Here is a 27,517-nt window from a genome sequence, read left to right on the forward strand (position 1 = left end):
ATGAACTCATTTCATACTAACATCAACCCTTTGAAGTAGATAGCACCCTCCCCAGTGTGTAGATAAGAAAACCAAGACTCAGAATGTTTAGGAAACTCACCAGGATTACATAGCTAAATGGAAATTTTAGATTAGTTTTGAGGCCTATAAGGCGTCTTAACAGGAATGGTGAGTAGGAAATTGGTTATATAGTTGGGAATTAGGGGGAGGGGTAAGGGCTGGAGGTAGAAATTTGGGAGATAATAGATTAAAGATCATAATTATGTCCTGTGTCTTAACGAAATCACCTAAGGCAGGAGTAGAGATAGAGAGGAAACCAGGAACTGTAGCTCTCTCACCCAGTTTTACCAGTTTTAATGATGATTAAGCCATTCTGTATAAGTGTAATCTTGGCTTGACTGCATGAGAATTCCTATTATAAATATGTGGAAAATTTCATTTTTAAAATGCATCAACATACCCCCCCCGCACCCCCCCTCCCCGCTTTTTCTTTCCTGTTAAAGAGAGTACAAAGTAGGTGAATTGCTACCCAATTTGTGTTTGGGAGATGTTACGGTTGGTGGTGGGCAGAGGACTCCAGCATGAGGTTTAGTGTCAATTATTTTCACTGTGATATGCGTAGGAATTAATAGTAAATGCAAAATTAAGAGATAAGGCAAAAGATGAAGGGAAATGAAAGTGACACAGAACAAGGTATTATAATGAAGGCATAAATATAGTCAAAAGAAAAAGAACTTATTGTACAAAAGATTAAGAACACATAAATAACACACTAAATAGGAAAAATTTTCTAGCATGCTGCATGACTTTTAGTAGGACAAAGAGAAATGAAGAAGTAAACCCTTTCTTCTCAGTATGTATGAGGCTCTGTTACAGCTACATCTCCCAGCCTGGTCTTTCCATTTGATCAAACAAGTTGAAAATAGAGGAGGAAATGGAGAAGAGAAGCAAAATTTTGTGTCTTGTAAGACAAGATAAATTAATTATGGTGATATCATCTTAAATAAGAGGGTATTTAATATTGTATTTGAAGGGTTAAATTAAGAAGGTTATTAAATAATTATTCCCCATATTACTAGACAAATGGTCTTATATTACCTGAGGCAGAGTCAGGTTTAAAAAAAAAGACTTTCTAGGAGCCGTTAGGCAAAGTTGTGGCACACAGTTTTGTTTTTTTTTTTTGTTTTTTGTTTTTATATATATATGTTTACCTACTTTTCTTTTTTTTAAAATTTATTTATTTATTTATTTATTTATTTATGGCTGTGTTGGGTCTTTGTTTCTGTGCGAGGGCTTTCTCTGGTTGTGGCAAGCGGGGGCCACTCTTCATTGCAGTGCGCGGGCCTCTCACTGTCGCGGCCTCTCTTGTTGCGGAGCACAGGCTCCAGACGCGCAGGCTCAGTAATTGTGGCTCACGGGCCCAGTTGCTCCGCGGCATGTGGGATCTTCCCAGACCAGGGCTCGAACCCGTGTCCCCTGCATGGCACACAGTTTTTGATAGGCAGGTTTTTAAGTGTCCCAGTGCGACACTTTAAATAGAGTTATTTTGTCTGTCTAATTTCCCTTGCCCTTGTCCATACTTAGGTGTCCCCATACTTAGGTGTTTTTTCCCCAGATCCTTTATTCTGTGTCTAGGTTTTGCTTATATTGGCTGTCAACTAATTTCTCCTAAGAAGTTGACTTTTATGTTATTAGAAACATGGAATGGAAAGAGTACTGGAGCAGAAGACAGCTGTCACATATTTCCAGTCCCGACTCACATTAATTTTCTGTGCCTTGGTTTTATTAACTACAAACTAAGAGAGGTATATTAGACTCTCTAAGGTTAAATTAGATTTTTAGAGTCATTCCAGCTCTAAGATGATTCAACTACATTCTTTTCATTGTGAACTTTTTCCAGTTTTTTGTCTTTAGTTAGTAGAATTGTTATAACTTCTGGTGGCAAGGACTGTAACAGAAGGTTCCCTGGAAAAAGTAGCATAGAAAACATTGTTGAGACTGTCAGAGGAATTCTGTAGGGATTCTACTGTGCAGGCCAACCATAACATAGTGTCACCTTTTACTTTTTTTCTTTTTTAATTTTTTCAGACTTGTCCATTCTACTTTCTAAGGACATCTCATTCATCCTTATTTTTGTTCCCACTGCTACTGCCCTTGTTAAGTCTCTCTCTCACTTTTACTACAACAATATAGTCTTTTAAAAAAAAATCTGATCTCCATTTTAAACCCTCTTCAATATGTTTGCTGTTCATAGTAAGTGATTTTCCTAAATGAGGGGTCTTAATCATGACATATCTCTGCTCAAAAAATTTTGATGCCTCCTCATTGTCTACAAAGTCCAAACTTCTTACTAAGACAATTAAGGCCCTAAACAGTCTTCCCAACCTGGTCCATGATCCTGTTTCTATTGCTACCTTCATCAACCCACTAGTCTCTGAATGTATGATGGACTCAATGACCACTCTGCCTTTGCTGGTTGTGTTCCCTCTATCTGGATTGTTCTTCCTCCTTCCTCATTTCTTTTTGTCAAAATCCTATGTATCCTTTAAGTCTTAACTCAGCCACCTCCTCTGTGAAGCCATTTTATGGCTGGATTAATCTTTCATAACACTTTATGTCCATTGTAGAGTAGGATTCATTCTTTTATTATGGTTTGTGTTTGATTTTCCCCAAAGACTGTTAAACTCCCTGAGGTGGAGCCTAAGAGTATTATTCATCTATGAATTCCCCAAAGTGCTTACCTATGCAGATAAGTATCCAGTACATGTTTTTTTTGGATTCAATTCTCCTAAAGAATGGAAAAGTTGATGAAGAAAGTCATAGTCACTTAATTGACAAGTGCTGTGATGTTGATAGTCCTGGGGAGAATAAAGTGCAGCTGAAGTGGGGCACACGGGTTACAAGAATGCAATATCACATGCAGAAATGAGGGAAGGTGGGATGAGCAGAGAAGACTCTCAGCTGGTCAGGAAACAGCCAGATAATGATTCCAGGATCCACCGAGGTAAAAGAAGATAAGCAAAATTTTAAATATATGACATGAGGACAATCACCTTTTCTGTACAAAGAGGCTCATTAGCTGTGAAGGGAAGACACTTATTTTAACTGGCTGGGCACTGGTGCTGAGAAGCTTTCAGTTTCTGAATATGTACAGGGATGTCTCCTGCTGAAGGAGAGAAGGAGATGAGATTCACTGGGACTTCAGGAGAAAATAGGCTAGTATAAAAAGATGATGTCTTTCAGATAATATAAGAAAAAAAAAGGCTGAGGAAATTGCAGTATCCTTCTACATGATTTGAGGAAAGTGACGTGTCTCAGTCAGGCCCAAGGTGCTCATGTTTGAGGCTCTCCATGCTGTTGATAACATGCAGACAGGTAGTCTGGTGTATGTCTTCTAAGTTTCAAACCTCCTCCTAGTAATACTTCTAGAATTCCTCATGTTCAGTGAGTATTTAGAAAGATAGAATTTCAGAACAATTTACTCATCTTATACTGCATTGATGGAGTGCTGGGCTCTGAGTAGCAGCTAGCATTGTCATTCATTCAAGAAATATTGAGTGCCTACCATGTGTTAGATGAGCAAAATCAGACAGAGCTCTACTTTGATGAAGTGTAGAGTGTAACAGGAAAGGCACGCCTTAGTCACATATTCAAAAACTAAATGTATAATTACAAAGTGTGATAAATGTCAAGAAACATAGTGTTATGAGAATATTCTGATCTCATCTGATAATGGGAATGCTGGCTCATCATTTAGTAACTTCATTGGCTACTTGTGTTCTTGGGCAATTACTTAACCACTTGTTGCCTCAGTTTCCTTTTTGGTAAAATTGGAAAAATATAACCTGCTTCATAGGTGGCTTAAAATGGCATGTGGCATATGGTAAACATTCAATACATTGTAGCTATTTATTATTATTGTTACTATTATTTTAGTGAATCAGAGCTCTAGTTCTAGTAGTTATTCCTTTTTTTGTGGAATTTTAATGGATTAAAGAGATCTATTCTCTTATCTATTCTTTTGAGCAGTTTCTGTGGTTTCGTGTCACACAAAAATCTGGAACAAGTATCACAAAAATAGTGGAACTTGATACATTAATTTTGTTCTGATCATTCCATCATATAATAACAAAAGCAAAAGAAAATCATCTTGGTTATCTGCTCTCACTCTTTCATTCGTCCCACCCATATATTAAACATTTCTTAAGAAAATAAAGCTAGTTGCTGGGGGAGTGAAAAGATAAATTAGCATCAATTCCTGATCAGTCTCCCAGTCTAGTAGGAGTGACAGACAAGTACATAAACAGTTACAATGTAGCCAAAGAAGTTACATAATTGAGAACTGTACCAAATATAGCTGAGGCACAATGGATCACTTGCACTCAAGTTGGGAAGATGAGGGAAAGCAAATGACAAAGCAGAGAGGGAGCCCTCCTGCCCTTTTCCTTATCTTACACATGTAGGTTATAAGAAATAAATTTCATTATAATTCTCATCGACAGGATATATGCTAGGGAGAGCTATGAAGATTTCTTATGGTATTCTGTTAATCAAAGTGCAATTTTATTAAGGAGGTAAATATAACAATGATCATACTTTCAACTTTTGATTGACTGTAGCAATCACATATAGTGAGTCTTGGCAAGTTTACACTATACCATTCATTCAGTTGGTCGGCATGCCTCTCTATCCCTGGTTTTATCAAAAAACTAATGATATTCTCATGTCCTTGGTTTATGGTTTTATACATTATTTCCCTTAAACTACCCTCTTGCTCCTTATTTTATTCTTATTTTCCCCTCTTACCCTTTGCTGGCAGTTTCACTGCTAATCCTCCTATCCTTCTGTCAGTTTTCAACAAAGAAGAGAAGAATGTCCATTTAAAAAAACTCTGGAATTACAGATCACAGGATTTGGAAAAAAATAGGAAGAAGTAGCATATTATAATAGGGGACACTGGTGACAATTTTTAACCTACATTATAGGAGGAAAGGGGAAGAAAGAAAATATATGAACAGAGAAGTTTTTGAGAGCAGAACAAAAACAATTTAAACAGTTTCTGATGCATATTTCTCTTTACATCTATTTTGTAAAATATTGACTCCAGAAGGTGAATTGACAGTAGAAAGCTAATATTTGTCAGTTGACAAAGAACTAGGTTTCACCAAAGCAGATTTATTTCACAGGTAAATATTTTGTATTTAAAAAGTAAGTGAGCAGAGTAATATAATGTCTGGGTTTAAAAGTTTCATTACCTGGTGGGAAAGGATAGAAATAATTATTCAAATGGAGAAAGGCAAAGTAAAGTAGATGGTAACAAGGAAAAGAAAGGCATAGGCTCTGAAAGAAAAACGTAATGTTATAAGCACCAAATTATAGAAAGTAGTCTGTGATTTATTAAACTTGACATAGATGGAAAGGATGACTATGTTAATATCCTTTATATCAAGATGTAGAATGAAATGAAAAGTAGACAAAACAATGATGGCATGTGTTTTGCTTTGCGATAAGTTACTAAAGTCACCATAAATGTCTATGGCAGCAAACACCTTTCCAGAAAAAGTTCACAGAAGAGGAGGCACAGTAGTGTCTATTTACTGAAATAGTCATGGAAAAAGACTTTTAGATGGGATGGCAGTGCTAAGGGGAAAATATATGGGTCGTCTATAGACACAAAACCAATCAAATCAAAAGGAAGAGAATGCAGATAAATGGAAAAGAGAAGATAAGAAAAGAAATGTACTTGGGGAAGCAGAAAATCTTCAGGGTTTAAGTGAGTAAATGCCAGGAGGATAAAAGAATATGAAACAAAAAGGAAGTAGCAAAATGAGAAATTGTGGAAAAAATATGTGTATCACAATTTCCCTGATTTCCAGCCCAGCTCACAGCCATTCCTTCCTGGGCCACCAGTTGTGGACCATCAGAAGTTAGCTCAGAGTCAACCTTGAATAAAGGTCTACCGAATAAATCTTGATAATGCAATTCATCTAGCATTTGGGGAAAATGTAAATATGGAAAGTGGAGGAAGACCTTCCCCTATGAAATACTCATAGAAATTCCTTGGAGTTGAAAAGAAAGATAATTCTGAAAGAATAAGCACTGAAGAACTAATTGTTGTAACCGCTAGGAAATAGAAATGGTGACTTGGGCAAAGGGAGGTTTTCAATAATTATTTTCATCAGTTTTGTTTGAATTTTTATAGGAATACGTCATAATTTTCAAATTCAAAGATTAATAAAGATTTTTTTCAAAGCTATAATGGACTAAACTGTTGTTTACATATTGTTTAGATGGGAACTTTGTTAAGGCTATAGAACAAATTAATTGGTCAGGTAATGAATGAATGTATCACTTACTCCTACTTTCTTTTGTGAAAGAGATAGAAGACAGTTGAGCATGAGACTGAATCCGGTGAGCTATGTAAATTCTTCAAAGTATTTATTTTTTTGTGAAGACAAAGGGTAGAGAATTTGAAGAATTTTGTGTTTTCCACCTTTTCCAGTTGTAACTCCTTCCCATTTGTAACTGTATGTGCTCTGTTAGAAATCAAATAGTTGTTAAAGTGAAGATTACCAAATTCTAGTAACAGATATTCTGATTCTGTAACATGGGCTACATTTATTTTCATCTTTAAAGTTTATATTATTTCTTTTAATGTTGAGTCATTTTAATATGTAATGTCCTGGAGGTATCTAGGTCAGTCAGAAAATCAACTAGGCAGTTGTATATATAATTCTGGACGGAGGTAAAATCTGGAATTTATAAGCACAAAGTTGTTCATTAAAGCCTTAGAAATGGATTAGATTGCCCAGAGGTAGTGGTGGTTGTTATTATTATTATTATTATTATTATTTTAAAAGTATAGCAATAAAAGAAAATGGCTCACAGTTGAGCTATGACACACTTCAAATTTTAACATCCAAGCAGAAGAATCTATGCTGGCAAACAGTGCTGTGGAGGAGCAGCCACAGGGAGAAGAAATAAAAGGAGAAGACCCTGATGTCAGGAACCCGAAATGAGAGTATCCTCAGAAATAAACACGAGTCACACCTCCTTCTCCTCCACCCATGCCCACCACAGTCCCCAGGCAGGCAGTGGCATCCCAGCCCCTCAACCTCAAGGCCCAACCTGTGCTCAGGGTAGACCATGGGTCATTGGGCCCCCCAACTGTGCAAGCCTGGGCTCCCTAAGTCTTTGGTTTCTTCCTGCATACCAGGAGCCCCTGACACTTCACACGTGCGCTCCAAGGGTCCAAATCATGGTGGCCAACCCCATGACCCACATTTAAAATAAGCATCTTCTAAGACAGAGGTTGGCCCTTCCTGTAAAGGGCCAGATAGTAAATATTTTAGGCTTTTTGTGTTAGAAGGTCTGTACTGTAATTCGTCAACTCTGCAAAAGCAGCTATAGCCAACATGTAAAACGTGCATGGCGGTGTGCCAATAAAACTTTTTTTTTTTAACAAAAATAATTGGCAGAGTGAATTTGGCCCATGGGCACTAGTTTTCCCACCCTCCCTATCAAGATTCTTTTTAAATGGCCTTAGAAGACATTTTGAGGACATATACATTTATATACAATATTTTAGCTTAATGCAACTCACAATTGTTTTAAAAAATTCAGGGCAGGGGGATGTAAAAGGTGTCTTCCCTCCTTTAACAGGGAGAGTTTTATATCAGGAACTGGAAAACTTAATTGCATGTGTAATAATGTAATTAAGGGGTTTAGTATACTAACTGTCAGCACTGAGCTATTACCACTGTAGCCTGCTGTTTTGATGAAATGTCAATGGTGGAGTATTGCATGATGAAATGTCTCTGGCAATGTTGATGACAAAATGTCAACGGTAAGATGCTGCATGGAGGAATATTCCTACAATGAAATGTTGCATAACAAGATGTCCTTACAATGGAATGGTCAACAAAATGTCACCATGACAAAGGAATACACACATATACATAAGCACACACACCAAGAAATGACATGGCAACTTGGCTGCCTAATTACTTTCTATCTAATTTAAGTTGATAGAAAGACTTTTTACTTTTTAAATTGGAGAGTGCTAGCACATTTAAATGCCAAAAAGATTTTTTCCCTTTTTTTCTGGGACACTGCAGTGGCCCCTTTCATCTCTGTGCTTCTCACTGCAGAATGTTGCCAAGCAGGTGATCCTGGCATCTCTGAGTCAAGAGAGCTAGTTCAATCACCTGCTTTGCGTTCCCCACCTCTCCCACCTCCTTCCCAGTTGGAACAGTGAGTTCTCTGTGAAAGCTTCTGCAAATGATGACAAGAAGGAGAGTTCTCAGAGAAAGCAACTGAGCTTTAATGCGAGTAAAACTGTTCCAAATGTAAAACACATTTGAAAATCTAAATGTGTGCCCCCCGAAACCACATCAATAGAACCTTTAATGATCTTCAGAACCAGCCTTTTCTCTTCCAGTCAGTGGGAAGATTGTTTCAAATCTGTTTGTGCCTGAAGCACTTTTGACTGTGACAGTCTTCTCATTCATGGGCTAAACATGGCGTCCCACTGGAAGTGCCATCCAGGTTCACAGCAATACAGTATGATATGAAAGCATAAACAGAAGTCGGAACTGCATTTCTCCTCTGAGATAACAAGTGCAACTAGATTTTCAGATCACCTATTATGCCATAAAAAATAAAAAAGAAAGGAAAATAAGACCTACTTTATGTCTGCTCCCTGGTTCATGGGAATGAAACTTACCAGGTCAATATGGAGCCCTTTAAATGACTTCTATAGACCTTATCTTGATCCTTGCTTTTGGCCAATTGTTAAAATTTTTCATATGATAAAAGCAGAGATATTAACATCAATATGAACTTCTTTCTGCTTTTTGTGGGTTGGTTAATCAAAATTGATTAAATAATGAATTTTTCACACCCTGCCTTAGTTTTTCCCTTTTGCTTTGAATCCCTGACTAAAAATAAAGGCTCAGCCATACCTAATGTTTGGGCTTCCCAACATACAGATTAAGACTTAAGATTCATGTAACCCTGTTTCTCACAGTAATGAGCTGACTGGATAAAATAACACTGGTTTTCTGTATAGATATATATACTCCACCCTCATTATAGAACTATTTCAAAAGCCAAGGATATTGAAAGTTACAACAGTAATGTCAGCCCTCATGATTAAATCATGAGGCACATGAGTTTTTCGTTTAAATTTTATGTTTTCATGATCTCAATATTTTTCATGCAAATCCTGTTATTTCTGCATCCTTTCACACTCCAGCTTAAATTGCTTGTCAATCGCCGTGCTCTTCTTGAGTGCAGCACTTCTGAGTTTCTCCAGTATGATTTTATACATCTATTTATATCTACTTCTTTAGTATATTTTCTTAAAGAAGACATTGGTACAGCATTCCAAATCACATTTAATGAAGTCTTTTGAATTGGGAGCAGTGACTTTGGAGGCCAAAGGAGATGAGGCAAGAGGATTGGTTTGGCTAAGGGCTGGGGGTGAGGAGGAACTATAGGTTAATAGAGGAAGAAGCCCTTTTATATTTTAACATTTATAACATTTTTTAACATTATAACTAGAGTGCTTACACTAGGGATTGATTAGAGCAAAGGCAAAACTGCAGCCTAAGAGAGAAACACCATTAATTGGAAGATCATTACAAAGTTAGGTAACAAAAAAGGGCATTTGGAAAAGCCCTCATAAAATAACCCTTGAAATCTCAAATCTTTCAAGGCATCCCAATTTTTCAGAACCTATAAGCCTGCCTTCAAATTAAAATTTTTTGCCAAATGTTTTCTTTTCTTTTTAGTGAGTACTATTTCCGATTTCCATAATATATCCTGGTATCATCATGCACTTTGACCTTAGAAATCTAAGGAACAAATATGCTTCTGTCAGGTCAGTGCTCTTTTTCTTTCCGAATTTACAAGACTTGCACTATAGATATCTACAATTGCACAGACAAGTTTTAATCCCCTGTTACCAACCCCCCTAGTGCTCCATCTTATTTTTTCATACAGGTGAACATATTGCCATGTACCTTGTAAAATCAGCTAATGTGCTTGCACGGAGCTGGAATGTCACTGGTATAACAAGACATGCAGTAATGTGTGCTCATGTAGTTGAGGACACTTCTAATTGATTATACATTTATTTGCCACACCACTATTCTCCTTGGAATATTGCTTAAGAAAAAAACATTTGAATAATCTCATACTGTTTTAGGGATTCCTGATGTTTGCTAATGAATACACTGCAAAGCTTTATATTGCAAATGTGTTCTCAAATGTGTAACCTACTCACTGCTTTTTCCATGCATTTTTATATTCCAGAGGATGCTCTAGTGACAGAACATTTTCAATCATTACTTCTCTTTGGTGGAATCAATTACCTCCTGATAGATTCCCTTTCCAAGTTTAAAATTGCATTTAAAAACTCATCTCTTTTCTGAATTCTAATTGAGTGTACTTTGAACTCTAGATTCTTTTAGTGAATATTTGTTTATAAATCTTTCTATGATTTAAAGGGCTTATTAATACACTTATAAGTTGAGTGTAATAATCAACATGTAATATGTAATTCCTTTGAGAATTTAGGTTTATTAAACAAAGATTTTATTTATTCTCAAGGGAAAGACCAAAAACATAATACTGACAAAGTAAAAACTGAAAAGTAATGATATATTTTAAACATACTTTGTTCTGTCTACATGATTTGTTTAAAGTGATATTTGAGGACATTGAAAATAGATTTGCCTTTAATTGTCTCCCTCTTACACACAGAATCATATATAGTGGCTCATTTATATTCCTTATATTACAAAGCAGCCCATCAACTTTTCAGCAGTTATTATTTTGCAAATATACTAATCTGCAATATAACCAAGATGTGAGAAAGTAAGTAAAACATACCTTTAAGTAAATATACTACTATGTGCAAACCTTTTATTGACAACTGTCATGTACAAAGCATTTTATTTATTTGTGTTATGATATTTGTTTTTTATAATAACCCAATGAGATGGGAATTTTTAAGCCTGGTTTTCAGTTGAGGAATATAGGAGTGGAGCTAAAATTACCTGTTGGAATTTACACAATTAATTAGCAACAGAGTTGGGATCTGAACCTAGATATAGCTCGCTCCAAAGCTATTCGCACTCTTTTTAATATGGCACCCTATCTCTCAAGGTAGATGGTAAAACATCCTTGATTGAAAATGTGTTCAATTTTACCTATAGAAGAAATTTTTAGGGCTTCACTTAGCGCCACATTTTTAATTTAAAAACAAATCTAACTGCTTGCTTAACTTTTTTTTTTCATCTCTAATATGATATGCTGAATAGAAAGTGGATAGAGAGAAGACATTAATAATAAGTACAGATCTGGCAACCTCTCTTAAGATCACATGGAAGACACACAGTGACATGAAATGGAAATAATGCAAATATTTATTTCCAACCTCAGCACTCTGGAGGATTTAGCACTATTCCAATAGTGGCAAAATCCAACTGCAGAAGTCAAACTGTAGAAAATCTATCCTAGCTCTTTCTGACTTGAGGTGAGTGCAAGACTGATCTTTTAAGTCAATGTCACAAAATTTCAGCCCTTGGTCTTTTTTTAAAATTTGGCTGGCTAGTGTCTTTAAAAATCTGAATTTGAATGCCTTCAAATTTTCAAATGTTTGCTTTAATCATAGGCCTTATCACAAACTATCATCTTACCCCAAACCTACTAGAATCACTTACATCAACTGTTTGGCCATGAAGATATTTGAGTTTGCAACTCTTATCCTGATGTGTCATGTAAACATAAGCTCCTTTTCCTACCTACTCTAATTCTACCCATGGTTCTTTTTTTTTTTTTTAATTTATTTTTGGCTGCATTGGGTCTTCGTTGCTGCACGCGGGCTTTCTCTAGTTGTGGTGAGCGGGGGCTGCTCTTCGCTGTGGTGCGCGGGCTTCTCATTGCAGTGGCTTCTCTTGTTGCAGAGCACGGGCTCTAGGCGCGTGGGCTTCAGTAGTTGTGGCAAACGGTCTCAGTAGTTGTGGCTCGCAGGCTCTAGAACACAGGGTCAGTAGTTGTGGTACATGGGCTTAGTTGCTCTGCGACATGTGGGATCTTCCCGGACCAGGGCTCGAACCCGTGTCCCCTGCCTTGGCAGGCAGATTCTTAACCACTGTGCCACCAGGGAAGCCCTACCCATTGTTCTTCTGAAGTACCCAACAGGGTTGGGATTAGATTGAGATGATTTTACCTTGGGCACAAAGTTTTAGGTGGTACCAAAACACTCAGTCATCAAGATAGAGTTTTAATAAAATATTTTTTAAAAAATCAAAAATAATCCAAAAAAATTATGATAAACAAAATAGAGGCATTACCTAGTCCTTACTCTGGTATCCAAACTGCCCTCTAGAGACTATTATATTTTTATACTAATAGCTTAAAATCCAAGGCCCTCATTCTTACTTGGTTAGTCTCTGCTTCTTCTGCCTCATCTCCTAGTCTGAAAAAAAGCAGAGTAGCAACCAATCCTGACTAGAAGAGAACTCAAACAGCAGATCCATGTGGCTCTCTACAGAATAGGAGCCTACATTCAGTAAGCCTTGAAGAAATTTTCTGCATAGTTGATAATTTTAAAACAACAATAGCTAACAATTATTGAGCATTTCTGTGGAGGCCCTGTGCTAGGCACTTTGTTTGAATTATTTTTACTAATCCCTGACAACTATTGTATGTGATAGAGTTGCTGTTATGACCAATTTACATATGAGTCTAAGTCATTTGCCAAATTAATCCATGGTAGAGGAAGGACTTAAAGCAAGACATCAGAATCACAGAATACGCATTTTTAAGGAGATAACTAGAACTGACCCTGGGTCATAGATAGAAGGCTAAATGATTTTATCTTAAAAAGCAGGGAGGTGTTGTTATACTAAGAGAGCTTGTTATTTAAAACTGGTAGTTATCATGGGATAATACTGGGAGATTTTTAGCAGATTTTTTTTCTTTCTTACATCATCATTATCATCATCACCATCACCATCATCATTACTGTAATAAGTGCATTGCAACTCTTCACTGGAACAAGGATAGTCATCGTCTAAGGCAGGGGTCCCCAACCCCCGGGCCTGTTAAGGTCTGGGCAGCACAGCAGGGGGTGAGTGGCGGGCAAGTGAGCGTAGCTTCATCTGCTGCTCACCATCGCTCTCCACTGATCACATTAGTGCCTGGACCATCCCCGTGACCCCGCCCGGTCCGTGGAAAAATTGTCTTCCACAAAAGCGGTTCCTGGTGCCGAAAATGTTGGGGACCGCTGGTCTAAGGGGGAGGACAGGTATAGTCTGGGACAGAAAAAGTCATTTTTCTGTTTTAAATTTGAAGATTGATTTTTTAAATACTCCAGCAGAGACTATGAACTCTAAAGCCACTCCCCCTGCCATTTTTAATTGCTATATTTGATAAAAAGTAAGCACTTTTATTTCTAAAAGCTTGGCTTAAAAAATCAAGAGCCACAGTGTGGAAGACTCAGATCTGGTTGTAGCATAAATCAGAGCGAGGAGAACTCCAGGATGCTGTGAGAGCTCCCAAGGAGGTTAAAACCCTGACCAGGAGAATTGAGAGGGAAATTTGGGGAAGGTACTATTGGAGTTAGGTGTGCTGAATTTCTGTATGTAAGAAAACAACAAGCGTTGTGGAGAAACCCCACACTCCAGATGGTGCCTGAGAGGTAAAGTAGCCCTGACTGTGGGCCTGAGAGTAATGTTACATGGCTTGGTATTATATGCCTCAGCAGTGTGCAGGGAAAACAACCGTGACTATTAAAGTGAATGTATTTGGAGTGAAAAGGATGCAGAATGAGTGCACCTGAAAAGTGAAGGCCATGGCAGGACCTCAGACATCCTCAGTAGATAAATAGGGATAAGGCACATGAAGCAGAGGCCATAGAGGATGGAGAGGACCACAGATTTATGGCAGCACTCCTCCATTACTCTGCCCCCCCCCACCCCCGATTGTCCTTTGTGCCATGCTGTTATGTCAATCTTCCCTGGAGCCAGAGCCATCCAGGGAGAAGGGAAGGTGAAGAGGGAGGTAGGAAATACTGTATTGACTGCATAGTGGTCTCGAAGAGATTGAAATGGGAAGCAATTTTGTCTGCTCTTGAATTTGCAAGATTGAAATTTCCTTAATCTTCAGAAATGGAGAACAGTGAAATAAGGTTATCACAGAGGAAAAATGGAAAGATATTGTTGTATATCGGTGTTGTAATTGTAAATTTATAGCACCTATAGGAAAATAATTTAACAATGTTATGCCAATGTTATGGATAATCTTCAGTTATCTAGAAAATTAACCTGTGCTGAAATGTGCTCTCTCACTATGATAGAAAGTTAGAGCATCATTTTGTGTACAAAACATCAATTAAATTTTGTTACCTGCCCAACAATAGAATCAGAAGTGTAAATTTTAACATTCTAAAGATTTAAATGTAATAATCATGTGTATTTTATTACTGCTGTATCTTGAGACTTAACAGGTATCAGATTCTACAAAATCCAATAAAAAAAAAAAGTAGGATATTTTTGTGATTAGACATCCACACTGATCTACTGTTTTCTCCAGTATTTTTCAGGTTATCAATTAGGTTTGATGATTTTTTTGCTCATAAGTTCAGATTCATTTTCTGTATTAAAAATTCCTGTGGTGCATGTTTAAGGGGTTTGACATATTTCTCATTCTAAAATCAGCCCATATTTAAATTGTTAGTAGCACATTGGAAATCAGCAGAGGGAAAATGGAGGAATTGGAGTAAAGACAGTGTCTGGTAGAAAAAAGTCACTCTTTTTGGTTATTTTGCCAAACCTAAACACTTAAGAATGTTACAGCACCAGACTCTGAGCTGCTTTGCTATAAACTTCTTTTAGCTACATGCTCAAGGTGAGGAAGCATTTCATTTGTATAGGAGTATGTGCTTCTGGGATTCATGATATCTACTAGAGAAATAGCAAACTTTCTGATAAATCACAGGAAGAAATGTGAAAATTTTAAGGAGCACAAAAAATAGAAATTCAAAGAAAATGCTATGCCTTGGCAAAGAGATTTCAGACGTTAAGACTGAATTTTTGTCTATTGGGATAATTTTTTCTCCAATATGTTGAAGGAAAGTTACGCCTATAGTGATACGATATGAAAACTACAAATACTAGTAATCAGTAAAAACTTTCTCTTTTCTGAAATCAAGGCAAGCTACTCTGGCAAACTTCAGCTACCTTAAAGTAAAGATCCTCCTAACTCACATATTTCTTTTAATAATTATTTGATAATTTAAAAAGTTAAATTGTAAAATTTCCTACTTTGAATTAACCAACATACTATTTTGACTCAGAATAATAAAAGAGAAGCATCCCTCCTCTACTATATATTTGGAAACATCACCTGTTATCTGATAGAATAATTATTGTTATTTTGGTTTCTAGATTAAAAGCAAAGGGCAGGTAGAAGGCAAGTAGGGATTGCTGGGTAGAAGGCCAGAGGAAATTAGAATTAGAAATGTAAAATGTGTACAAGAGTTTGAGGAAAAACAAAGCCACTCTGTTTGGAAAAGGTTGAAATCTCATTATTTTGCAAGAGGTACATTAACAACTGCAAAAGCTTCAGGAATTCCAGGTAATCAAGAGTCTTAGAAGCTCACTGAGCCAGCATGCTTCTTCCCATGAATGCTGCCTCTATAAAGCAGATTTTTCATTTTCACATTAATAGCATGGTTGAGAAGCTCTTGATAGAACAGCTTCTGGGGGAATGGAATTTGTCTGAGGAAGAAATAAGCCTGGAAAAGCCAGAATAGCCATAACTAAAGGCTGAAATTTACTTCCCTACCAGGGCTTCTTTTTTGGGTAGGTTGTGGGGTAGCTGTTTTTGAAATCGTGGTATATTCTGACAATTTAGGATTCCTGAAATTATTGGGGATCAGAAAGAAAAGGATCTTTAAAAATCTCTTGTGAGGAGGTTTTATTTCTTTAATTAAGTAAAATGTTTAAAGAGACAGAAAAAAACTTGCCTGCTGTCTCCCAGGATTTCTCTGATCTGTTGTATTCATGATAAATCTCTAGCGCTTTTCCTCTCTGTCTTCCATTACTCTCTTAGTTGCTGACTGTAGGCTGAGGTGAAGTGATTGCTGTTCCCTGTCTCTTCATTTCCATCTCCTAACTGTGCTCCTTGATCACTGCTCTCCTACCTTTGCACATTTTCTCCCTGATGTTCTCATTTCTTCATAGCACCATTTCAAGTGTAGATTTCCCTGGTGGAGAAATATAGCATGGTCTGAAAACAAAACAGAACAGAATTCTATATTGATGTAGATAGCCCAGACAATGCAGTGAGATTTTTTGAAATGAAAAGCCAGAACCCAAAAAGAAAAGAAAGGGAAAAAACAAGTAAATAGGAAATAAAGCAAAGAAGACCTAACATCAGGGTGCACCTTAATTTTCCTCAGACTTTCAACTCATTACGCCCCGAACAATTTTCTCTGTAAATATGCAAAGGAAGGTTTGTATTTAGAGGAGTGTTTACAGGGCTATGAACAGTTCCCTGGAGCATTGGGAAATATTAAACTTGATCACATTCTTTTCTTACCTCGTTTGATACACTATGTTGAAGTAAGGGCAAAAAGTTACCTCTGGCTTTACAACTCCCGATACTAAAGCTTTAATATATTACATTAAATTTTATAAAATTCATGTAAATAAAATTAATACCATACATACTGTTTTGTAGTTTTATTATTTTTAAAATTTTAAAGTAATACATACCCAGTTAATAAACAAAAATGGTATTAAAATCATTTCTAACAAAGCAGACTTCTCTGCTTTGCCCTTCCTTATTCTCTGCCTTGCAACTCTTTTTAACCATTTCTTCTATGTGTCTGTGTTCATATTCTAAACAATATAATAATATTGCTAATTCTTGATTTATGTAGTTTAGGCCTCCTCCATTGACTTCTTAATCATGGCAGATGAGGAGTTAGCTCTCTTCAGGCTTGCTCTCTGTTTCCCCTTTATTCTTCCAATATCAGCATGTCCCAGTTTGAAGTTAAAGTTATATTTAGTTTTTATATTATTCTGAATAAATACTATTCACTGTAGAGCCAAGGAGCATAACTGTTTGCTTTTCTGAATAATTTTTTTTTGAGTCAATAGTTCCCTTATTGTTCTCATTTGTCTAGTTTTCTGTGGACCAGAAAACGTTCTTCTCACAACCTCCAACAGCCTTCAGTACAGTTTCTGCATGATCAAATATATCAGATTATTTTTGCACTACGTTTTGTTTCTTCCAGCAGTTTCCCTCCAGAACAGATTCTTATCTTATTGCTCCAGTGTTGACTCCTAATTTTCTAGGCCTGCTATGCAGCTGTGATCCTGGAAATTCCCTTCACTTGACTCCTGTTGTTGGAGCTCTATTTCTTGATTTCATGTCTTCCTAATCGGTTGCCTTTGCATGTTAAAAAAAAAAAAAAATTGAATGAGAGTTTTATTTATTTATTTTTGGATGAATTTATTGAAAATGTTGATGATAACATTTTTCTATCATATTGTGCTTTGGAAACAAGAATATCTTAAGGCTCTAGGTACACAGAATAGTAACTGACCCTTGAGTTTCTTCTTATTGTTATTAACCTAGTTAAGTGCCTTCATAAGGTACTTGATAAAATTTCTAAAGAAAGTAATAACCTGGAAATGTAAATATATTAAAATTTTATAATCTTTATATTACTGGGAAATTATATCATTGGGTTTATCTGATATGAGGACTAAAAGCATTAAAGCATTAAATTTTACAAATAAGCTGGAAGATTTTTTTATAAGGTCACTGACATGAAGCTACACATATATGTGTATATTACGTGTGTGTGTGCGTATATATACATATATTACTTAAAAGTGGTGGGGAGGGAACTAACATCAATTGAGTATCTGCTATGTTTGCACAAAATTCTTTTACAGACAATATTGCTTTTAGTTCTCTGAGGGGCTACATGGTGTACTTGATGAAATATGGACTTTGACGTTAACAGTCATGGTTTTGAATTCCAGTCATGACATTTATGAACTGTGTGATCTTGACTAAATTACTTAACTTAGACTAAATACCCCCAGTTTCTTTGCTTTTAAAATGAAGTTTACAATATCTACCTCGTGAGGGATTGTTCAAGGTATTAAATGAGATAATATGGGTAAGGTGACTAGCACATACTACTACTTCTATTAATACAACTATTATATGACTGCCACGCTCCTACAGTTACTACTATAACAACAACAACTACTACTACTACTACTATGGCTAATACTACATTTTAAAGGCAAAGAAACTAAGAGCTTAGACAGGTTAGTAAATTTAATCAAGATCACATTCCTGGTAAGTAGAAGAACAGGGATTTGAAATTGGATCTTTCCAACTGACTCTAAAACCTTTCCAATACACCACACGCTCTTTATTAAAAGCAAACAAAACCATCACATCATTTTAGACCTTTTGGGCTGCAAAATAATAAACATTTCACTGAACTCTGTAAGGGGTGAGGTGGCTCAGAAGGACGATCTTAACTGTGTTTAGAAAGCTAATCCCTGTAAGATTTGGAACAGAGGATAGAAAGTCTCTTGTTGGAATTTTTAACAGAACATTGGTCTCTGGTTTTCTATTGACCAAGTGTAGGACCAATTATCGATCAAAAATGATGACTGATTTTTTTTTATTGTATCTTTGACATTTTGTGTATTATGTTATGAGATGCTAGGTCATGTTTAAATCTTATGTTTGAGCAGCCCTCCTTGTGATACCATGCGAGTGGGCGAAGGGGGACACAAGGCCACTTCATTATTGCCAATTGGGAGTACAAGCCTAGGTACTCCTCTGCTGATCATCGGCAGGGGCAGGGGAAGGGGAGTGCCTGCTTACTGCTGAGAGGGGCTAATGACAGGCTTCTTAAGAGACCCATGCTGATCCCTCCAGGGCCTGGAGGGGGAGGGTCTCCTTGTTACTGCATGGACACTGTGGCATGGTGGGAAAGGCTTGTTACTGCTGGAAAGTGAGAAAAATCCAGGCTTCCCATGAGGCCTCCTCTGATACCACGTTGGTGGGGAGAAGGAAGGATCAGCTCATCACCACTGGTTGGGAGTGAGAGTCCCAGATCCCATGTGGGCTCCCCTGGCACCACAAAGTGAGGAGGTTTTTCATCTCCAGGCCAGCATGTAAGTCCCAGCTCTAACACCACCCTGGCAGGGATGAGCACTTCATTGCCACCAGGTAAGGGTGTAAGTTTAGGCTCACCACTTGGCCTGTGTTGATCAGAGTGGGAATAAGGCCACCGTTTTTTCTTTTCTTTTCTTTTTTTTCAGTTTTAGTAAGATATTGACAAATAACATTAGGTTTGTTGTGATGATTCTATATATATATGTATTATGAAATGACTAACATAATAAGGTTAGTTAGCACATCCATCACCTCACATAGTTACCTTTTTTTTTTTTGTATATGTGTGTGGCGAGAACATTTAAGGCTTACCTTTTAGCAAGTTTCAAGTATACAGTACAGTATTGTTAATAATAGTCACAATACTCCACGTTAGTTGCCCAGAACTTACTTATAATTGAAATTTTGTACCCTTGACCAACATCACCCCATTTCCCCCATCTCCCTGCATTTTTTTCCATGGTGTTTGACTGGAGTGGATCAGTTATCATTTAAAAGTTTTCTTGCTGTGCTGCCCTTGCCTAGTCCTTTGTCTAGAGAGAGCATGCTTTTGTAGGGACGTTTTTGGTCTGCACCTACAGGCATTTCTGGGTTGCTGCTTCTCTAGCATCCAGTATGGGATATACAAGGCCAAAAGAAAACCCAGTGAATTCACTGCCATGTTATTCCTCAGGTCCCAAGATCCCCAGCTGGTCTGCCTCTTTCCTCCCCTTATAGTTTTATGTTTGTTTTATATGAAGTATCCAGAGGTTTAGTATTTCTGAGTAGGAACAATAGAGAGAAGCACATCTACCCCATATCAGATGAGATATCTAGAACTGGAAGTCCTGAACTGACTTTCAAGTCCTATGCTTTTCGTTGAATCCAGTAACAAAATTGGGACACTTCACTCAGAGAATTGTATGAAAACATGAACACAGGGTTTGTTCTTAGGTATATACTGTTACTTCTGAACCTCATACAGTACATATCATTTCTGTGTGATCCTCAGAGTATGCTAAATGAAACGGTCAGGGAGAATGGGAAATGAGATGTTTAGGGGGGTGAGATTATTGAGCTATGATGTGGTCCCTTGATAGGTGGCATTAACTCAACTGGAGATATGTTAGGAATACAAATATCCATCCTCACCTAAGTAATTAAAGAACTCTGGGGGTGGGACCCAGCAATCTGTTTTTAAACAAGCCCTCAGGTGATTTGGAGATTAGCTAAAATTTGAAGAACTAGTGAGATCCGGGAATACCTGAGACATCTGCAGTTTAGTACGGTCTGCTGGTGGGAGAGTGAGTACTCCAGAGCCCAGACATTAATACATTGTGCTGTACATGGGTGGCCTTGTCCTGGAAACTTCTCCTGCAACCTTTTCTTCCTCGTTCTTAATTTTGTGGGTAAACAAGGGAAAAGAAAGTAGGCATACTCAATGTTGAAGTTATAATTTGCCTGTACAGTCTTGGAGTAGATAGACAACCAAATCTTCTACTTATTTCCTCATGAGAAATATCAATATAGTCAGAAACTGCCTTACATGTAGCTTTCAGAAAAAGAGGAATGTTAAGGGATCCTTGTGTAAAATATACTTAAAATTCCACTACTGAAATTATTTGAAGAAATTGGCAACTTCCAAATGAAGAAGCAACACATAAGTCTGCCTTTTCCTTTGTAACAGAGGAGGAATGCATTGAAAACTAATAGACTCTAAGCCTCTGTTTGAAGAAGATCCACGATATGCAAAGAAGCCATAATGAGAGGGGATGCTGATGGGGACTGAAGTGGGAGTGCGCCAAAATAAACTTGGCTGCCCTGTGAGTTTATCTAGGACTTGCGGTAAGTAGGATCAGTGTATTGTAATGCCACGGGTGCCCATCTATAAATGGTTGATTCTGGCTGAGTTGATTATTTTCATCCTGTATTACACAGCACTGGAATTTAGCAATAATCCTGTGACTTTGTAAGCAGAGGAGCATCTAGCTTTTAAGTAAGACTATTTTCTCTGTGTTGAGGCAAAGTACAAACAATACATGGTAAGGGACATTCTCTAACTCAGTAAGCATTATCTTTATTATTATTATTATTTTTTAAGGATCTCGTAATTCCAGGTTGTCTTTCAACTTTGTAATTCGTCATTATCTACCTTAAGGATCCTGTAATATTTAAAATTTCTTGGCCCTCGGGCAGATAGAATCACATCTCACTTGTTCCCCTAAAAGGCACCAAATCACATTACACCAAAAGGTTCCTTAGAGTACAGCTCTTTGCCAATTACTTGAATTATTTTCAGCCACTTTGGCACATTTCCCCTCCAGATGAAATGAAAACCTTTTCGTTTGCACCAGTGAAGGATTTCATATTTCTTAGTGCCTCCACATACACAGTATAATGAGAATAAAAGCTTCTCTTCCACACAGATCTTTCCTATGGTGCCATAATGCAGGGAAAATAACATCCATTTCTAACACGTGAAGCCCACATATTTTCTAAAGAAGAAGAGAAAGACATTAACATTACACAAGAAAACTATTTGTTCTTTGCTTTAAATTTCCAAATTTGAACACATCAGAGATTTCAGACTTCAAAACTACATACATCTGTGCTGAGGTGTGGACCCTCTAAGGTGCCTCATTATTGGCATTGAAAGCTGGTTTCATGAAACACCTGTTCTGAGTAAGCAATGTGATCAGAGAGTGTCAGCAGGGCAGACATTTTAAATGGAAGATTGTTACTTACCCAAAAGCCATTTGGAAGCTAAAAACCACAATATCAGCAAACCAGCAACAATAACTTAAATATCCCCAAGTACACTATTAACACTTCAACCCTCTAAAGATTAGATGACTTCTTTTTAAAAGATTTTGTGTCTCAAGAGAACAAATTGTTTCTCCACATTTATCATTTTATAAAAGCATTCTTTTGCACTGATAGCCTTACTTATCTTTTGTTATTCCCAGTTGCCCTTTATTTTTCCTTCTGATTTGTGTTATTTCCTTTCCACCAGTGCCTACAGCAGCGTTCACTGAAATCACTACTCATTGCTCAGTATTCTTCCCTGATCTCAATAGCACAGCCTTTAGGATTAAATCCCTTGCCTACAGCATTAAGAACTGAGGAGAAAAAATCATTACTCATTGCTTTGCTTGCAGTTCTCATTTGGACTAGTGCTTGCAGAAATTGAACTGAACTTTCTTCACTGTTACTGCATCTGTAAGGTAATTGCCTAAACTTGTTGAGCCAATCGGAATTGCTGTTCTTGAGTTTTGCAAACGTGAAGAATCTGATGAAGCAATTTGTAAGCTATATGTGGTACATCCCTCTTTCCCCACTCAAAGTCATATTGCTCTCTATAGGATTTTGTATGACCCTTCTGAAACATTACACTCCAGAATTCTATTTAAAAGCTCCAAACATTAGTGTTTAAAAAAAAATCATTCTTATTTATGGGATCATTTTCGTTGCACAGTTTTTATATTAAATGAAAGGCACTTGAAACTCTTTAGCACTTTCTCTAGTGTTTTGGATAACTCAAAGAAATAGCTTTAATAAGAGAGAGAACACACACAAAAATATAGTCCTGTAAAATAAAAGGAGGAATAATATATCACATGCTTGTGGCACCATTTTGTCCACTACAAAATTTGTGTTCAATGTAGAGATATTTCAAAATGCCTCAGTACTAGTGCTTCCTGAGTTGGGAAAATGGAATGTATATATTACATATATATGTATATAAAATCTCTTTAGTTATCTCTCTCTCTCATTTCTAAATATATATATAGAGAGAGAGAAAGAGAGAGAGAGAATGAGAGAGAGATAAAGTGATAGTTTCATATTTTTAGAAAAAACTCAGGGAACTTAAGAGTTTTATCTATTCTCTAGCTTAGAGGCAGAGTGAATAAACAAGTTATGTATTTCCTGAACTATATTCCTATCCCTACTAGTAAAATTTAAAGTACTTCCCTTCATAAGGGAAAGTATTGCTTCTGACCCAACTGAATCCTCACTGAATGCCTAACTAGCTAAATTATCCTCTTCAGTTTGATGTCATGCAGGTCATTGTCTCTTCAAAGGGAGAATTACTGAAAGCTAGTACAATTTTTTAAAATTTTAAAACATTTTTCTCTCTTGTAGACTAGTCATTGGAAAGATAATCATTTAAAGTAACCATATTTCTGTAGATCTTATTATGCATACTTACCCTAAATTCATTTTCTTAGAAAGCCATGTTATTCACAAAGCTTAGTTTATTATACTGACTTGGCTGAGAGAAGCACTGTAGTGAGTGAGACTCAGGGCAAAGGTTTAAGAAATTTCAGTTAACTTAAGACAGTGCAAGTGATTACATTTGCAAGCAGTACAGTTGAAACTTGAGAGTTCACAAGAATCAAAGTGGGGTGGAGGATGTACAGAGGTTATTGCAGTGCTATCATGCTCTCCACAGGAAGCAGCTGAACCGTTTCAGTGCAATATGGCAATTATAATAATTAATAAAAATCATAAATGGTTATGGAATACTGTACTTATGTGGATATGCTACATAATAATGACTAATAGAACAATATTCCTGAGCCATCTGAAGGGAGTCAAAATTGGGATTTCTACAGGAGCTATGCACTTGCAGGAGGATATAAAGGTTATATGAAAATTGGGGGAAGATAACAATGGAAGTTGATTAACTTAGATTAATCATTATGATCATTCATACTTACTTTGGATATGGCATTTTTCTGGGTGCTAAGAGGATTGACACAACACCAGGATTATATAATATAGCCTTTATTTTCAGTAAAGTTGTTATGCAAAGAATATCAAACAGTAATAAAGTTATATTCCATTTATCAACCATTTATTGATGAAAAACCAAATGTGTATGGGTACAGATGTTAAATATAGTTAATGAAAATACTTGGATGCACATAAGAAGACATGCTGATATAGCAGGTACCATTAGGATATGAAACTGAGGTTAAAAAGTCAGTGAAGTTTTCCAGTAAGAGATAAAAATTATTTCCAAATATGATAGACAGGACAGGGGCTACTCTGAGAATATGGAACATTTTGAGAGAAATCTTAAAATACTCAACAGAGAAAATTAGATGAGAAACTCATAAAAGAACTGAGTTGTTTTATGGAGGGTAGAAAAATCTGATAGAAGATTTGAAAATCCGGCCAGGAATTCTGATGTCAAAATTCAAAAAACTGAAATCTTTTCAGAGATTTGAGGAAAAGGTATGCAAGCATGCTTACAGAGGATAAAGCTGCCCATCAGAATGCCCTGAATATGAGTGCACAAAATAGAAAAGTAATTAAGAGTTTAAAAAAATTGATATAGATTTCTTGTACAAATTCACATCATCTATAATTGGAAGATTCTCAGTCCTGGATAACTAAAGAGATTTTAACGCTAATTAGATTGTTTCAGTGACAAGATCTTATTTTTTTCACATAAACATACTTTTTCATCCATTAACTACAAAAATATTTTCCTTTCACTTTATCACAGTAGCTCATTTTGATTATGCTCAGACCTCAGTGCATCACCTACACCTACCCAGCTAATCTGAGTAATTAAAGAAAAATGATGCCTGATGCATTTATAGTTAAGTGAAATGAGTATAAATCTCACACAACAGCTGGATTCCTATACTTGGCAACATGGCACAGTTTGAGAAAAGCAATCATCTTCCTTTCCTGTTGGCAAAACACTTCACTGGTCTCTCCAATTTGAGTCCTCTTCAGGATTTAGTGTCTGCTCACTTTGTAATGCACAGAACGCTACTTCCAGATGGACAGCCTTGTCATATGCTATTTTTATGCTGCACTTCAGAATTTTAAAGTGAGAGCAGTTATTCACCAGACATGAAATGTATCACTTATTGTATACATTTGAGGAGTTTTTCAAATCAGCATGCTCAACCAGCTGCTGATGAGCTTAATACACTCAGATGAATGAAAGCATGTGTAAGTCAGTCAGCACACATTTAAAAGTTCTTATCTTGTGTGTCACTGATAGGGATTGAGGACAACTCATAAGAAAAGAAGGCAAGATTCCTGTCCTTGAGGGGTTTCTAATCTTGCGTGGAGAATAAAACCAAATATATACACTTGACAAGAATCTGAAGGCAGAAAGCATCTGGGCAAATGTAATATGCATATCTAGGTGCAGAAGAAACAGAGAGAGGGACTGACAGAAAGTTATCAAAATTGGACTGCCATATAGCAGAAGGTCTTTATAAGCAGAAGAGTTTTAACTGAGTCTTGAAGGAGAGTGTAGAGCTAAATTTCAATAGGAACACCTTTATTTGTAGTATGAAAAGAGGTTAACAGAAAAAATGCAAATACTATTTAGATCAGCTACATAATTGATTTGGTTGGAGTGTAAAATGATATATCAAGAACTGAGGTATGACATTAGAGAAATGGATCAAGGATTAGGTGTTTGGATCTGGTATAGAAAGACAGTAGGGAGGTACTGGAGATGATAGAAGGCATGAAAATGGCATTTAAAGAAGACTAGTTTGGTAAGTATTTATAGAAATATGGTCAGGGATACCAAATGATCAGCTGAGTAATTCAAGCATTAAAGGGATAAGAGCCTGGCCTACAGAAATGGGTAGGAAGTGGTAATTTCTCCATCAAATCTTAATTGTCTGTATAATTTTTTTTGATGCGTTCAGTATTTCAGTGGCTTGTCAGGGCAGTGTCTTATGAAGTCAAGTCAATAAGAGATATTGCTACCTTTTTAAGCAGGTCTATGTTCTCCATAGTGGTTGTATCAATTTACATTCCCACCAACAGTGCAAGAGAGTTCCCTTTTCTCCACACCTTCTCCAGCATTTATTGTTTGTAGATTTTTTTGATGATGGCCATTCTGACCAGTGTGAAGTGATACCTCACTGTAGTTTTGATTTGAATCTCTCTAATAATTAGTGATGTTGAGCATCTTTTCATGTGCCTCTTGGCCATCTGTATGTCTTCTTTGGAGAAATGTCTATTTAGGACTTCCTCCCGTTTTTTGATTGAGTTGTTTGTTTTTTTGATACTGAGCTGCATGAGCTGTTTGTATATTTTGGAGATTAATCCTATGTCAGTTGCTTCTGTGCGTTGCTGCCTTGACCTCTGTCTCTAAAACCTTCCTTTCTCTTCTGTATTTCTACCTCTTTCCCAGCATGGTATTGCTGTAATCAACTTATTTTCTGAACCAAAGATAAGAAAGTAATTGCTACTAATTTTGACAGTACTTGTGTAGACAATGAAATAGGATATTTGAAATCAGGATTGCTTTGGAAAATACAGGCTATATGATATATCATTCTTGATGCTTTTGGTTGCAAGTAACATAGGACACTATGCAAAATCGCCTAAGCAATAAGAGGATTTATTATACCAGGTAAGAAATCTCAAGGCATAATTTTAGGTTTGATCAACTCAGAGGGTTAACGTATACTCAATGCCTTAGGTTTGTACCAACTTTCCTTCTGTGTCATGTCATCCTGAGTGTCTTGACTCTTGTTCTCAGCCTACTTCCCTTATTAATATAAGTTTGCTGCAGCAACCCTGTATTAGTTCCCCAGAGCTGCTATAACAAAGCATCACAGACTGTGTGGCTTAAACAACAGAAATTCATTGTCTTACAGTTTTGGAGGCTAGAAGTCTGAAATAAAGGTTTTAGCAAGGTTGATTCTCTCTGAGAGATGTGAGGGAGAATCTGTTCCATGCTTCTCTTCTAGCTTCTGGTGATTTGCTGGCAATCTTTGGTATCCCTTGGCTTATAGACGCATCACTTCAATCTGTCTTCATTGCTGCATGGTATTTTCCCAGTGTCTCTGACTCCACATGGCCATCTTCTTATAAAGACAACAGTTATATTGGATTAGGGACTCACCCTACTCCAGGATGACCTTATCTTAACTAATTACATCTGCAATGACCCTATTTCCAAATAAGGTTATATTCTTAGATATGGGAGTTAAGATTTCAAGGTATCTTTTTTGGGGGGGGAACATAATTCAATCCCTAACAAAGCCCTTGAAACATGTCCTCATACAACAATGTTCAAAGGCTGAAAGAACAAATGCTTCTTTCTTATTTTCTTTTTGAAGAGTCTACTTTTCCATGTGCTCCCATGTCACACACAATAGACTTCCCCAAGCATCTCATTGACATGAAAAGTATCACCTGCCTTCATTTAAACCAATCACAGTAAGGGAAATGGAATTACTATGATTCGCTTAGACTAGGGATTGGCAACTTTGGTTGTGAGGAATCAGATAGGAAATATTTTAGGCTTTGTGGG

The sequence above is a fragment of the Eubalaena glacialis genome, chromosome 6, assembly GCF_028564815.1.
Source record: "Eubalaena glacialis isolate mEubGla1 chromosome 6, mEubGla1.1.hap2.+ XY, whole genome shotgun sequence".
Lineage (NCBI taxonomy): Eukaryota > Metazoa > Chordata > Mammalia > Artiodactyla > Balaenidae > Eubalaena > Eubalaena glacialis.